Below are 17,093 nucleotides of genomic sequence, written 5' to 3'. Positions count from 1 at the left end.
GTTGAATATATTTAGTTTTGTTAATATTCCTGTATTAACATTGCTTCATTCAAAGCATTAACTTATTTTATCGTTTAATTGTTAATCTTATTTACCCACAATTGATTTAACATGAATTTATAGTATGTTACATTGTACCGAATGATCAGGTATCCTACTATGAATTAGTTTAGGAACATTTTTTCTATGCACGAAGTAATTATATATTTTTTTGTATTTATTATATTTATCAGGTCATATTTATTGGATATAAAAGTGGAACAATTTTAATGATACCCGGTACACGTAAAATGAGAAAGGTCTGTCAAATGACACGATGAATTGGAGCAAGCTCGCGGGACCGAAACACCCAGTATAGAGTTACATCTGTCAGTTGATACAATTATAACGCGCCAATATACATTTTGATGAAATATTATTTACCTACCTATTCGCGTATAATATACACTGAAATACGAGACGAGTGGATTCTAAATTCAAAAACTTTTTAAGCTGACTCTACGCAGTAAACAAGTGACTATTCATTTAACATTACACATGTTTGAATGTCGTGGCATTGTGTTATTTTCTAATTAAAAAGATTATGTGGCTGTCTGCTATTTCCAAATAAAACAAAATGTACAAGTTTCAAAATTTATGACTGCTGATTTGTTTGTTACAACTAATTTTGTTAAAGGTTTAAATGAATTTTGACAAGGCGCAATTACGCAAAAAAATATATTTTATCAGTTATTACAGATACATGTCCGTGGATTTTATGTAATAATTGAGAACTTATTTGCAAAACTATAGTATTTAAAGGCGTTAAAAATACAAGACTACGTAAAAGAGTGGAGTTACGATGTAGGACTTAACGTTGATAAAATATAAATTAAACCCATTCCTGCCAACACTTGCAATAAATTACTGTCACAATATAAAGTTAATTGTGAGAGCAAAAACCATCATAGTTTTTTATGAAGTCCATAAACTACAGTATTACAAAGTCCATCTAAAATCATGCACTATCTTAAAGTACTAATAAATAATAATGTATAGTTCTAATGTAGTGTTTCAATTCATATGATTAATGACGATTTACTGTGATTAATGGATAAACAGACTCTGCGGAATGTCAAGATCGTAGCAAATGAAAATCTTCATAAGTAATAAATAGAGATGGACTAGTAAAGCCTTCTTTATAAAATTCAAAGGTAGTTGAACTAATTGTATTATGCTGATTGTTTTCCTCTTTGTATGCTTTTATCTTTCCTCTTTTTTATGGTCAAGTATATGTTGTTTTTGATCAAAATATTTTCTTTAATCACTTTTTTATTTTCAATGTTTAAACAATATATATTTTAACAGAGCGCATAAGGGAACTGTAAAGACACAAAAATTTAAATACGGTGATATTATTTCTTGTAAAATTAATAAAACTGTTCCACTTTATGTATTTTTATTTGTTGCTGCCGGCAAGATCTTTAGCAACCGTATTACACGCTGTAATGCTGATAACTCGGTAACATTACTTTTTTATGTTACAAAATGCAACTGAAATATATTTATGTAACCGACTTAGTGGGAGTAGTAACGCATCTGTGATTATCCTCAGGTAGAACCCCTGTTTTATGGAATTGGCACCAGATTTTCATGGACGACATCAACCACTTACCATCAGTTGGACTTTGCACTTAATTTGTACTTCAATCTTATACAAAAAATCTTGTTACAAAGTGAATGTCTCAAAAATTCACATACATATTCTAAAAAATGTAAATAGCGTTACTGAAAAACTTCTGTTACGTTATATTAATGTTTTAACTGTCAAAAAGATAAAATCATTAAAGAAAATTCTTGGTAAGACAAATAATATTAATTCTACGGAAGTACAGTTAAGATAAATTGTCTTGTTTTTACGATTCTTAAAAATGTAGCGTATAAAACACACTTTTCGCCGTTAATAAGAGCAATAAAAGTAAAAATATAAAATGTCACTAAATAAAAAAGGTGTAGGCCATGATTAATAAACCACAGTTTAAAAATAACCACGGGTAATTTTACTACGTTCAATTTGAATTTAAGTACTTATTTACTATTAATATGTACTTGTACAGTGTATATAAATGACTAAAGCAGATAAATGTACTACGCTATTTTCGTATAATGTTTCGCATTGAGTTTTTTAACAACACAGTACTGGATCATTTGCTATAACAGGTTCGTAAAATATAAGTAGATAATGGCATGTCATAATGCGGGTTTTATGTTAAGCTTAAGTAGAATGTAAATAGCATAGTATCTAGTAAATTGTCTACAATAAGTTGTAACAGCATGGTACGATTTACAGAATCATTTACTAGGCATATTTCGTCATAGTATGCAAACATATCGACATTTACGAAGAATACGTGTATAATGATAAACAAATACTTGTTTCGCAAATTGCAACGAAAATTTTTGTTTCTTTTTTTATACCCATATAATAAAGAAGACGATTTCTTTGTTGTTGTTAAATTTCGAACTTCTGAACCGATTATAATAACTCTTATCATTAGAAAGTTACATTAACATGAAGTAAGATTTTAAAATTTTATTTGCTACTGTGGGTAAACCCACAGGGCGCGTAAAATAAATAAATCGGTAAAATAAATAAAGATATATTTAGCGGCATGATTTCTGTTTTAAACACAATGATAAGAGTAAACAAATTTTACAAAACATTTTGTATAATAGAGCTCTGGACAAACTCAACAAAATACATTGTTTATAAAATACTGAAACCAGCGAATGAACTAAAAAACAGAAATACAAAATATAACGTAAAAAATCATTTTCATTTCCATTGTGACGCCGTGCTAATTGATTTTGTAGGACAAAATGTTAGGATGATATCGGTATCACGTGCGTCGTTTTTATGCAAGTAGGGATGTGAATTTGATGAGTTCGGCGGAGTGCAGTGCATGTGCATGTGGGTTAACGAGCGTTGCGCCACGCGGCACCGCCAGCGCCATCGCCAAACAACTGGATCACGACCGCACTGATTGTGAGAGTAGGGTTGACAGATTTAGAACCATTGATTGTCCAAATACTAGAAACTATACTGTTATTATTGTGTTCTAGATTTTCGCTAGACTATTAATATCTAGTGAAATGCCGAATTTTATTGTTGGCAGTAGGAAATGGGCATGTATCCAGCTGAACAGCTGTTCATGGACCTCTGTCATCAATAAAGATTATGCGAAAATAAGCAATGCATTGCTAACTTTTAGTTCTTAGTAGGAATGTCATTAAAGACATGCGTTTTTCTGCGACTTTGAAACATATATATGTATATATCAGCGTAAAAAGTATAAGTACCTACTTTATACTAAAATTTAGTCCTGTTCTTATAAATAGGAATATATTTAGTAAACCAAGAAGAATTTATGTAATATCCATTCCATATGAAAATCTAATCAATAATAAAGGTTACCCTCATCGCAAGTTATAGATAATGCCTACTATAAAACTCCACTAATTATATTCTGCAATTTATTTCGCATACTATACTTTAGTAGCCGTGTTTGCAATAAAGGTTAATCAATTTTACGCTTAAATTACGCTAAGCGAATATATTTAGAGATACTAATAAAATTATATATCGTTGTCAATAAATCATAGATATACATCTTCTTGAAATAATTAATTTTAAATTTTATATGTTATTCGTGTCATGTTGCAATGTATTTTACTTTTAGAACTCTCGGTTCTTACGAAGGCATCGCTACACTGCTTCTCCTTTATAGCAATTACCAATACTGCTGTGTTATAATTTGAATTACTAAGGAACATAAACCCATTTTATGTGTGCTTGTAATTAAGTTGAAGATTATTAAACTTAGTCTCATTTACTTACACAATTTAATCAGATTTTAGTATGAGTTTTGTATCTACTGTTGGTAATGAACATTAATGGGTAATCTTGTTAGCTAGTTATAAATAAAATATTGATATAAATTAGTAATATCTAAAATTAAAATCAATTAACATTGTTAATTTTTAAGTTATTACGGAAACCGCTATTATCGGTATTTTTTTCGATTGTAATTTATAAAATGTATTATAAAATTTTTTAAAGTAATTCATATAAATGTAATACTGTCATATAGATTGCTTGCATAGTTACGAGTACCTTCACGTTTCTTTAGTATATTTTTGTGGAGTTCACAAAAAATATTTTATTTATAGCGTTATATAAAAGGTGGTAGAACAGTAATGGTTGACCGGGTAGGTGCCACCGCCATATTTTTTTGCGTTTTCTTGCGTTTCGGTGGTAGGTACTAGGTATGTAGGTGTGACAGATGACTAATACATGAAGCTATCTTATTCTTCAGGAGTGGCAAGGCATCTGCCTTTTCCAAATTTGATCGCACATTGTGATCGGCGTAACGTATAACTCCTGTACCCTTACCATGAGTTTATACGTTTTGATAACTATGACTGTTTTGGTATTTGTTTACGTATTTGCCCATACAATTTCCAATCAGCGCCCGTAGCGGATTGTGTCAGTACCCTTACCATGAGTTTTTACGTGTCGACGAATATGACTGTTTTGGTATTTGTTTACGTATTGGCCCATACTATTTCCAATCAGCGCCCCTAGCGGATTGCGTCGGAACTTGGAAATAGTATGGGCCAATACGTAAACAAATACCAAAACAGTCATATTTGTCGACACGTAAAAACTCATGGTAGGGGTACAGAACTTGGAAATTCTATGGGCCAATACGTAAACAAATACCAAAACAGTCATATTTGTTAAAACGTTGACTCATGGTAAGGGTACTGATCTATGCGGGTGGTTATAGATATCTATGGAGCAGTGTCTACCATCTAGTGCATTGCTCGTTCCTTTGCCACTTAAATTTTATTTAAAAAAACTTGTATTCGTGTAAAGTACTCAGACCCTGCGCTAATACATATCAGAATAAACACAGTGACGTAAAAGCAGCAATTATATCGCTGTGGCAACTGCGTAACAGGCTGTTAATAAAATCTGTGTAACAAATCGCCGCCAAGGCGCAGTAGGACACGGCTCCAATTCTTGTGCAGCTACTAAAATTTGCGAACTAAAGCAAACCGTTATATTATTTTAATCATCCGACTGAATTGACTATTGGAAATATCTTTGTACTGTGCTAAGTTAAGATGGTCAGTCTCAATGTATTTGCTTGTGTAAGTGTCGAATATACTTAACGGTGTTTCAAAATCTTCAGTTAGTTACTAATTAAGTTAGTTAAGTTAATATCGTTGTGCTTCTGTGAAACAATTGTAAATACTTACCCAATTCATATATTTTTATTTATTTGTTTAAAATACATTAAAATTAAAAATTAGGTACACCGAAATTAAAGTAGAGCAAATATAGTAAGCTTTTTTTGTAGTTTTTATTAGTTTGAAGTAGCGAACGCGAAGCCAATCTTATGACAAAGATGTCTCGTATAGGTAATTATGACGCTGACATACAAGACAACCGCAATCAACTAACTTCCATTGAAATGCAAGAATTGTTTCATACGAAAAAGAATGTATCGATGGTACCTTCCCATACGAACCGTGCTGGTTCTACCTTTCAAAACTCTTACCTACCTTAAAAGCAAATACAAACAAACACACCTAAAACTTTAAGCATATATACTTTTGTTTATATTATTTCTAGTGGAAGTTGCATTACACATCTAAACGCGAAGATGTCAGTTGGTACGTAACTGCTGGAAACACAGCATAACAGAAACATTCGACATATACAATTATAGTCAGTATGTTACTAATTGTGACTATTATAACTTACGCATCCTATGATTATAACACGCATTCTTTTATGTATGAAAGATATGTTCTGGGAAAACCAATAGTCATTGCATTTTTCTACTTACTATAAAATATATATGTACGTATGTGTAACATGCGACAACATTTTCGTAACGTAGCCCGACTTTATTCTAGGAGGGAGTAGAGTAGAACTCTACATCCTCCTATAATAAAGTCATATACATCTGAATATAGCGTACCTGAGGTAAAAATTAAAAACAGGAACCGTGAAGATTCCCTTACTAAACACTTATAAAGCAATGAGAGCTCTATAGACATTTTGAGTACTTGGAAGACCCAAGTACTCAAAATGACTATAGAGCTCTCATTAGCAAATTGCTTTTGCAGCAAAACCTCGAAATACCATGATTTCCATATAGAAGAAGGCCTAATGAGCGGGAAAATATACTTATTCGTTTTTACGATCAATAATTATTAAATATTATTTAATAAAATGTAATTAATTTAAATGAATGACTTAAACTAAACATATTTGTCTATCTGTATCTCTACTATGCTCATAAATGAATTATGATTTAAGCAGTAGGTAAGTTTAAGTGTATATGCGTGTTATTTATAATTTTCTGCGTATTTAATTAAGAAATAAAAATAATAATTGTGACAAAGTAAACGCAAAGGTATAGGTACCTATTATTTACAGTAGGTACTTTACGTTACCATAAAGCTAAACTTGACCAACTAACGTACACCACGTAATCTAGGTCCTGAACGTATCTCTACATCTTTAATTAACATGGATTAAGCGACAATGCGATGTCTACAAATTGTATTGTATTTATTCATTGCAAAAATGTGGTACAATTAATGCTATAATCTTGATAAATGAGATAGCGTCGCGCAGAAGCAGCGCGCAGTTAGACTATTACAGTTAACATTGTAAGTATCTTGCGGTAATATTTTCAAAATATTGTTTAAAAATATTTTATAAAAATAAGTCTGCTAACACTTAACCCTTTAATGTATTTGATAAAATATTCAGTAAGATAAATCTTCGGTAAGTACTCTATGACATCAGTAAAGATAGTGCAATAGGAGAACATGTTTGGATCGCTGTGATACTGTTGCATTATGCTAATTTAAATAGGTACTCAGTGAACGTTAAAGAGAATTAGGTATAACCCGAGGTTAATGCATTAAATATTACGTGAAAGCTTCTACATTATCCTTCTTAAAAACAATTAAAATAAAACCCGACAATAACCCGAAATAATTGAGATAAAACAACTTGCGCAATGTAAACGAATCGTACGATCGTCTTTTATTTTGCGAAAGCCATTATTTATATGTAACAGAGAAGCTCTGTTTAGATTTTCCACTTTGAAAATACTAGGCACCAAGCGGGCTGCGACGTCGATTATGCCGCGATACGTGCCCCGCTTCTAGGCGACAATGCCTGTTTTAATTGGCGGTCTACATAGACATGTTTGCATCGAGCCATCGCCTCGAGAGCTGTTTGTTTTCGAAAACGGGCTATCATGCACGCGCAGGTGCGCCACGAAACGCGTGATTGGCAAGTAAATTTTCAGTTGTCACGTTGATTTATTTTAGTCTTGCGGTATGCATAGCTGCTGTACATTGAGTTATTGAGCATCTATTTTGCGGTGCATGGAACTAGAAATTCATAACCAGTCTTTCGTTATTATTTGATCGTGTTGACAATGTAGGCCAAGTCTTATATTGAGGTTTACTAATATAAATACGGAAATTAACGTAACGGCCTTAGAGGCCTAAAATCTACCAACCTGCACTTGGCCAGCGTGGTAGGCCACATTCTTAACTCTTGTTATACTGAGAAAATATCTGTCAATGATGACGATAAATTAACTTTACAAATATAAATAAACATTACTTCTTTCATAAAACACTTAAGGTACAAGCTTAAGTACAAACTTTTACAGTCTTTAAGTCCTTCTACGACTTATTTTCTAATAAATAATGTTCAAGTGATTTATATAAGCTGCACAAAAATGGAGCGCCGGCGCATACCAGACTATCGGCACGTCACTGTAGGCCCGCGGCCGCCGCGCTCACCTCTGGCATTTTACTGAAGATGACCGCTCCGTACAGCCTTTGATCTCTCAAGTCTCATGTACTCACTTGTGTAACTTTATGCCAGATAATGTATTTCAAAGAATAAAGTCAATATACTGTTACAACATTACTTTACGTAAATATGATCTATTTTGAAATATGTCAGTAAATCACTGCAATTATTGTGATACTGGTTATGTTTATATACTTTTATTTAAAATGAAGAAAACCTTAACCATAAAATCATATGCTATATTTGTTATTTTTAATAGGTAAAGTTATTTAAACTTGCAGGTATGTATCGGAACAAACATAACCAAAATCGTAAAAATAATATTTTTGAAGAAATCTTGATAATCATCGCCTTCAGTCAAGTGTCATCCTCAAAAAAGATCTTTCTTTGTAACGTTTTATATACTTTATGTATAACTATTAAATATTTATGTTTAGGATTCGTAGCCAGCGTTTAATAAGGACACGTAAGTACCTCAATCGTGATACACAGCGCAGATTACTAACACTTCGCATCTGCGGTGTGTTAAATTCTGACATAAAATATGGCTCAGTATATTGAATGTATCTGCTTGCTCGAGTTCCCACGCAGCTAGCCGACTGCCGTTCGCATGTAATAGTTGTTCCGATACGTACTGAGCAGCGTTGCCAGAAATCACAATTTTGGTGGGACGTCCCAATTTTTTGCCCAAAATTAAATATCCCGTGGTCAGTCACGATATTCAAGAATTAATAATATTATCATCAGAAATTGTGCATCGTAACTTATCTTCATTAAATAATATTTTAGTGGCTAACTATCATCACTGGAAACTCTATTTGCAACTGAGATAAAAGGATAAGTAATAAAAAATACGAAATATCAACGAAACTATATTATGAAAACGGTTCTTAATTCAAAGGGTTTCAAAATTCCACGTAAAATATCTGGCAACGTTTGTGTTGTGGTTTGTCACGCGCGTGTATACACTCTAGTATCAACATACATAGAATCGTAGGTAAATATTTTCGTTTCCCGCTTAACACGGTAGTAAATTTATATATGTGTGTCCAAGAAAGATAAATAAAAATCCGGTTATGTTGGTATTGTATGGAACACTCGATCTTTTTTATTACATTCGCGTAATGAATGTAATTGATGTTCATACAATTACACGTATATGTAAATAATGTAGTAACAAATGATAAAACAATCGATTTCTCCATTATGTTACTTAAACGATAGAACTTAAGATATTATTAAGTCATTGGTATGTGGTAGAGCCTGTCTGCACACGTCATCCAGTCAGGTTTATATCTATATTATTCTGCGATGACCGATTTGTCCTGTTCAAAGAATCTTAGTGTCTATAACTATCTATGACTAAAGATATAAAAGCTTTAATCAATTGGCAATGGTAAGTTGCAAATTTCTGTACTCACGATGACTGCTTTACGATCGATTATTCTGAGAACGTAAGTAATTAAAAAAAGATAAGTCCAAGACTATTCACGTAGAGTTTACGTTGAAAAATGCTTTTAAGATATGATTTGCCCGATAAGCGTCAATCATGATTTCGTTTCGAAATAAGCCAAGATTGTCCTACATCGCAGGTGCACTTACAAAAAAGAGAAACTGCGGTATTGCGGTGTTCGAAAGAAAATCTTATTATCGACATAAGGGGCGATATTCGAGACGGCCGTCTGCTCCAGTTACAGAAAACGCTCCCTCCGATTTGGATCCGGTTTGCTCTTGTTTCGTGCGAACCACCTACCTTCACTCTCTGATGGTGTTTAATCACTGTTATTCACAGCATGCTCTTTTTCGTCCAAAATTAAATGGTAAAGTAAATCGAAAAAATAAGTATCCAGTAATTTTACAAATTACGGTTTTCTTCATCTTACTTCAAATATCATGTAGGTAAACATAACCATTAATAAGTCCCTAAAGAATTAAGTACATCATCTTAATATTATCACTATTTATTATAAGAGATATCATCATAATTAACGAAGAATATAATACCAATTGTATTTGACAACACTTTTTAATAACTAGATATACTTTAAAAATATTAAACTCTTAAATTTATTTTGACTTTTTTTTTTTTTTTTGACAACTTTTTATTTTGACTTCAGGTAAAAATAACTTTTATTTATAAAAAAGAATATAAGTTCGCGAAACATTATAAGTTACGCGAAGGCCGTGAAACTTTCAAGTAAAAAAAAAACTATATCGCAAACTACGGCTTCTTAAGGTTCGGTAGCACTTCCGTATTCATAACTGAAGTAATTAAAAAAAACTATTTATGAAAATAAAAACTTATGCGGTGTCGGTTTCGTTTATATAAAAAAACGCATTCGAAACTTAAAAGCTCGGTGGCGAATAAATATTAATTAAAAATCATAACGAGGCAATACCAAGGAACAGGTTTTCATAGCTAGCTTAACACGAATCTCTTTATATTCACTCGGCTAGTCAATTAGAGTCAATGCACAATACAAAATCGCAGACAATTTGATGTTTTGATCAATGATTATATGTTTGTATTATATTTATGTTGATGACTGGTCGAATGCAAACAAAAGCTTTATTGTAATCGCACATCAGCGCGAACGTCGAGTGTATTAAAAGATCAGCTAATTGCATAAATGTGATTATCTGATTATGTTAAGCAAGTTCAGTACAGAGACAAATTGGCACCTGGTTTTGTGACAGGTGTTGGTAAGTTCAAACTTTGAATAAATGAATAAAAATCGGAATGAGTAGGTACATAGTATTAGATATAATTGACACTTGAGTGAAATTTTACTTTCTCGCATTGAAAATGAAATCTTTATCGATGTATTGTGTAACTAATCCACGTATGTTGCAAGTGAAGTGCCCACTATTAAATCCGTTGGATCTTCTGATCAATAAAGCAACGTTAAAAGCTATAGTAATAATGCCAACGTAATTTGTTATTCAGGAAGTAAAATTTTGCATTAATACGCCGTATGCAACTAGCACAATTTATACTTGCATTTTCTGCTTACATATTATTCGTAGGTAATAAGTTTGTCATGCAATTTAGGGTTGATAGTAAAAACATACGGCTAAATTCTATTAATAAAAGAAACTATATTCATTACCCGAAGCAGAAAAAGAAGCTTTAATATACATAATACAATATAATTAAGCTGTCTACCGGATAACGTTCAAATAAGCTACTCTGATCCGACTAATTTGTTGTCAAATATACAAAATTTTAATGTGTATTTAATTATACAAGGTCGTCTATTATACAGAGACGATACAAAAGACAAGCAAATTATACGCTTTGTGTATCCGTAATTGTACAACCTGACAGCCCTGATTGCAATTAGATACGTGTGATATCTCGCGCCGAGCCATTAGAGCCTGTATATACTAAATCTTATATCTTACAGGTTTGCGATCTATCAATTATTATAGTCGTAAAAAAAAACTCCAATGTAAATCATGTTTTTACAAATGAGGTGACATCTTGAATGTAACATAATAATATGTTATTTTATTACAACAATGTTTGACTAATTTTCGATCGATTCTTCATGGGCACTCGACCGACTGTGCTGTGAAACTAAAGGAAATCTTGAAGTAGTGATATTTTCCAAAATAATTTATTTACTCTACCTACTGTTAATTGTTCAAGTCAAGACAAATTTGTGTTTTATACAAATTGTTATGTGTCAAATTAATTTGCCTAAATTTAATCCGTTTTAAATTGAAATAGTAATTACGTTAAGATAAGTTATGCAACAAAGTAGGTTTATCACAATTCAACTTGTTATGTAAATACAAATAGTAAATATGAATATTAACTGAAATCTAGTAACATAAACTGTAACAGATACAAAACGTTTAATGTTATTTTGTATAAAGCCATATATTATAATTCATGCGCCCATAAAAGTAAACTAATGCAGTACTTTTGCGATAGAAACAATTTTAGCTAATAATTTTCAAGTCGTGATCTCACACCATCAGCTTATTTCGCCATTAACAGTGTCCTTATTTATAGGTATTATCTCGTCTATCGGTTATATTTCGTAACGTTGCAGTTTAGCATCATTTGCATATTCCGTGATGGTGTCGATGCAGTCGCGAAAGGACTAGAGGAGTGCGCCGGCCTGATCGAGACCTACCATACTCGGATCACAGTTGCGTACTACGTAGCATTATACTGAGAAACTTAGTTGTATACCTACATTTATTTTTATGCTCTGGAGGTACTGAGCGAACGCGCATTCCATCTGATTTTAATAAACAATAATATCCGTCAACCTCATTTATAACTGTAGAGCTATTTGGCGTGTCTAAATAGAGATAAACCGTTACCTACGAGGACTATCTTTGATCATCCAGTACATCATTCCTTATTTCCAATTATATTTTTTAGATAACACAGAAGTTTAGCATTAAAGAATTGAATTTAAGATACTTAAACGAAACTTTTAATATTATCTGCATAATTTTTATTTACTCACGCCATAATTCTTTTCTTTCTATGATTTCCATTATTAGGTCTTCTTAATTATCATACAAGTAAATTCATCTAACAACATTATAGAGTAAATAGTTTTCGATACTATTATTACAGAAAAGTTTCAGAATCTGACGTACGTGTTACGCGGTTCAATATTACCTATAATGATAGCCATGATTACAGATAGTGGGATGATCCAGATTCATGTCGAATCCTTTCACTGAATGCAGCCTTGAGCGAACTGCGAACAGGCGACCGCTGGCCATTACCGATGCACCGTTGTTAATGTCCCAGCAACGATTAACATAGATCGGTACTAAAAGATAAATTGCCCGAGCCACCAGCGTCTTGTAATCTAATTGTGCTCAGTATTTTCAGTACAAACTGTTAACCGTATATAGCTCAGCATAACATTTTGCATTACGAAGTTTAGTACCTAGCTATATTATTTTATCGTCATCATATTCAATCCATGTTACACTGTTATCCCGATGTTTTCCTTCATCATGTTTGCCTGGGACATGAAATTTCGGGTCCCTCGTTTGTGTCGGAAGCACTAAGCTATCACTGCCTTTTTATTTTATTTAACATTGCAAAGTTACAATAAGTATATTTTCTGTCCTGCATCGAATACCCGTCGAACAAAAAACACAAAAAGTAGGTAGCTATTCTACTGAGCAGCTCTACAATACATTAGACTTCAACGAGCAATCAGGAAATAATTACGTTCGTTGTGCTTCCAATATCAACGTACCTACTCGCAGTGGAAAATCACAACGTCACAATGGGCCTTCGCTTAATAATATATAAACATATAATTTAAGGGACGTATTCCCCAGCCGCATTCCGCACCCGATGACGGATCGCCGGATCGGCCCGTAACGATGCGCCGGGCCCAAATCCGGTAAATGTGAATCGCTCGTTTGCAATTTAAATCAATAAACATGATCATTATTTTTATCGACGATGGCGTTTTATAATTGGCCGACCCAAGTTTCTTGCCCGATAGCGCTGGATGTGGGTTAAACCCGAACGCTAAGTATTGTTTCTTTTGTTTACTTTTTAAACTTCGGATATTAAGCATTACTTTTGCAAAAGTCGTCATCCGTATATGTTTCACGGCATTTTTTTTATCTTAAAAATACACAATATAAGTCTTAAAAATACATCGTTTTAAGATTAATGACTGATCCCACGTACGGCTAGTGCTTGTAATTTATATTCTAAATAAATAACAACTAATCAATCAAGACAGTCACTTAAGAAAGGTAACATGTTGTTTTTTTATGAATTAATTAGAATATTTTTTATTTTTAACACGACAAATACATATATGAAATAGGTAATCATATATTTTAAAGTAGGTATTCATTTCTGTTTTTACTCGCTTACATTAAATTACTAACGCAGTATGAACTGGTTCAACTGCAGATAACCAAAATATATTACGACCAAAAATTTCGGTAGCGAAACCGGAATTGAATTTTAATTGAAGGGTTCGTCGTTTTGAGGCTATATTGTGAAGGTAATTACGGCAAGCTTTAAGTGAAAACATTTTAGTTTTAAACTTTCCTTTAAGTGCTCCAAATATTGATGTTTAATTTAAGATATGCGGTTGTTAATGACGCCGATAATGTACTATACTTCTCACTGGTAAAAGCTATTAAATGGAATTCGATTTCCTTCGCATTATGTTATTTAGATTAGAGTTCGCATAGTGGTCGAAGTTCGATATAACCGTTTAGAAAATAAATAAACAAAAACGCTGCTTGACTTGCCTACTTATATGTAGAGACTCTGTTGGCTATATATTTGTAATAATTAAAAATATAAAGCCATTGTCTATTTTACGAAACAAAACAATCATAATTTAGTGCCATAAAAGAAACGGTCCTCTCAAATGAGTCGTTTAAAAATAATAGTCTCTATGTAAACAGGCATTGTAGCTAAAACAAAAACGTTAATAAAGAGACGTAATTTTCCAAACTTTTACCGTTAGTGAACATTTTGTATGGGTGTAGATTAGATATTTACACACGTGTAAGCTATTTAACTTATATGACATGACGTTTAAGGTGAACAGGAAGGTCGGGTATGAGCGACGCGGGCGCAGGTAGTTTTACTAGGAAGATAGTATTATAATTAAGCTGTCTCATATGCGCACTTAGTGATATGCCGTTAATGATGGTAGTATTGCACACACGCACATTTAATGTCATATGTCGTTTATGGAAAGGAATTTTCTTCGAATATTGTTCGTGTATTTTATTATGTAGTCGTAGTAAGCGGAAATACATCCTACCTTATCCAATATATGTGTTACGAGTAGTATTTGGATAAGTTCATATACAATATCTTATCATGTACTGCTTTTGTATGAATATCATAGGTTAAGTGTATTATTAATCAAATTACAAAGCTTTTATCAATCATCAAATAAAATACTTAATTTTGACTTTAGGTGTTGTTGTAAATTAATCGAAATATTTAATCTATAATATTTTTACAAGATTTATTTCATTCTTTATTGCTGCAGAATATTCAACCAGTTTACAAATCATGCTCTAAATGTTATCATTTACGTTTAACATTATTTAAGGCAGTATAACCCTACGTGGTTCCACTCCGGAGGCGCCGCCACCGCTACTTCAAATTCAGCCTTATAACTGCAATGTCCTTAGTCCTCAGATATAACAGAATCCGTTTGCGATCTCAGGTACCAATCCTATCTCCGGTTGATTAAAGATGTCCATCAGCGTCTGTAGGAGGTTACTACCAAGTGCACTGAACGCTCATTTGCAACTTCTGTATTTTAATAAAGTATTTTTGATTTAACAGAAGTTCCAATTCTATAATTAAAATCCGGCTTAACTATTGACTGATGGCTCGATATGTTTAAAGACCAGTTCCGTATCCTTTAGCGCCTACTTATAACGGATGCCGAGACGGACATTACTTTATAATAGCGCGTCGGTGTCATAAATCTTTAACTGTATCTGTCCTCCCGCGTACAGCTTGAAACCGCAGTCTTTGTCGTGATTTATTTTTTAATTAACTGGTTAACAGAAAGTTGAGAAGAATTAAGTAGAGGAATGAGAAGTTCTTAGTGATTCGACAGTGACATCACCACTGTAATATCTATTTCTACTTTAAAACTGCCATTTATTTGCAGCTCGGGGCTTTGGACTAAAAACTGAAACATGAAGAGTTCCGTTGCAACCCCAAATAACAACAGTGTGTGATTAATTTCATGGAATATTGTCCAATTCCGATTTCAAATGACCACTTACATTAAAATAAATACTTACTAATCTTAATAATCAGTTACTAGTTCCTACTAAATTTAATAATAAGAATAAACTATACATATACTTAAAAAAATACATGATCTTCCTTTTAAAATAAAACACTAATAACTCGTGTATTTTTTATTCAAGTTGCGATCAATCTTACAATAGTTTCATATTACAAGCGATGGCAAGAGTCCGTGAACTTTACACGCTTAATGCTCGCTTGATCTATTTTTGTTTTAAAATTTCAGAACAAAAAGCCAACATAATATTTTTTGCCTCAGATGGTTTATTTGCGGCCAATTCATCAAAATATTTACCGAGTGCGTGTCTGACCTCACACAGTTTAGAATTTCCTAGACATTTTGACGCCACGCCGTTTTATTCCCCTATTTTGTGTACAATATACAAATAAATTTAAATGTTATGTAAAATATCTACCTATTTTTTGTTCAATTTATGTTATCATTAACAAGTGCATGCATGATACAAACTATAAATAAATTAGAGAATGACATTATTTCCGTGAGACACTTTAATTAATGGTTAATGCAATTATTTGTGGTAATTCACTTCATATACTCGTATTTATCATTACTCTATAGTACAGCATTGTATACAAGACTGCCGGTGCAATATGTCTGAATATGCTTTCTCTGGTAACTAATTAAGCCGAATTGAATGTACGCAGGGACCCCGGGGTCGACACGTGCGCGATCCACTCTACTGCAATATACGCATCGTGACACTAGCAACCCTTTAATTCATTACCATATGAGTAGATTGTGTAGTTATAGAAACGTTTTGTACTATTATTATGTAATATATAATACTTCGTATTCTATAAATATTGGTAACAAAAAAGTATAATTGTATAAGATATACATTCTCAAAGTGGCCACAGTCAAAAAAAAATTCAAACACTGAGACCAAGAAAACCATACCTCATGATATCCACAACCACATGACTGATGATTGAATTTGGGTGCATCTCTAGTTGATAAACTAATTTATATTCCTACCGTAACATTAACACTGGGATTTCGTAATATTCCTTGAATGATGTGATATGTTCCACGCGATTATCTGTTATTACACTTAGACGTACTCGTACTTAGTTTTACGATTGTTATTCATCAATAAATAGTTTTTATACCTATCAAAGATCAAAATGTGACAATGTCTAGTATGAAAATTGTCAAAAGATGATCTATATCCAACAAAAATGGATTGATTAATTATTATTAATAATCAAATGTTATCACGATAAATACCTACTATATGACCGGTCCAGTCGGAAGAGGCATATTCAGTTTTATGTAACATATTAGTAATATCTCGCTCATCTATTTTAAAAGTGCGTCGAAACACGTGACGTTTTGACCCCATCTATCAAGAATAATAAATTCACTCAAGTGAC

The 17,093-nt window shown here is 32.5% G+C and overlaps 1 protein-coding gene across 1 annotated transcript in view; it reads right to left on the bottom strand.

The window, feature by feature from the left end:
* LOC140747480 (uncharacterized) overlaps positions 1 to 17,093 on the bottom strand; it is a 62,190-nt gene that overhangs the window by 7,080 nt on the left and 38,017 nt on the right. The gene's annotated exons all lie outside the window — the stretch shown is intronic.

This window comes from Epargyreus clarus, unplaced genomic scaffold (assembly GCF_041222505.1).
Source record: "Epargyreus clarus isolate Ecla_fem2 unplaced genomic scaffold, WU_Ecla_fem_2.2 ptg000014l, whole genome shotgun sequence".
NCBI classification, from domain to species: domain Eukaryota; kingdom Metazoa; phylum Arthropoda; class Insecta; order Lepidoptera; family Hesperiidae; genus Epargyreus; species Epargyreus clarus.
The sequence above is the reverse complement of the archived record's forward strand: the minus strand, read 5'-3'. Positions and strand labels throughout refer to the sequence as shown.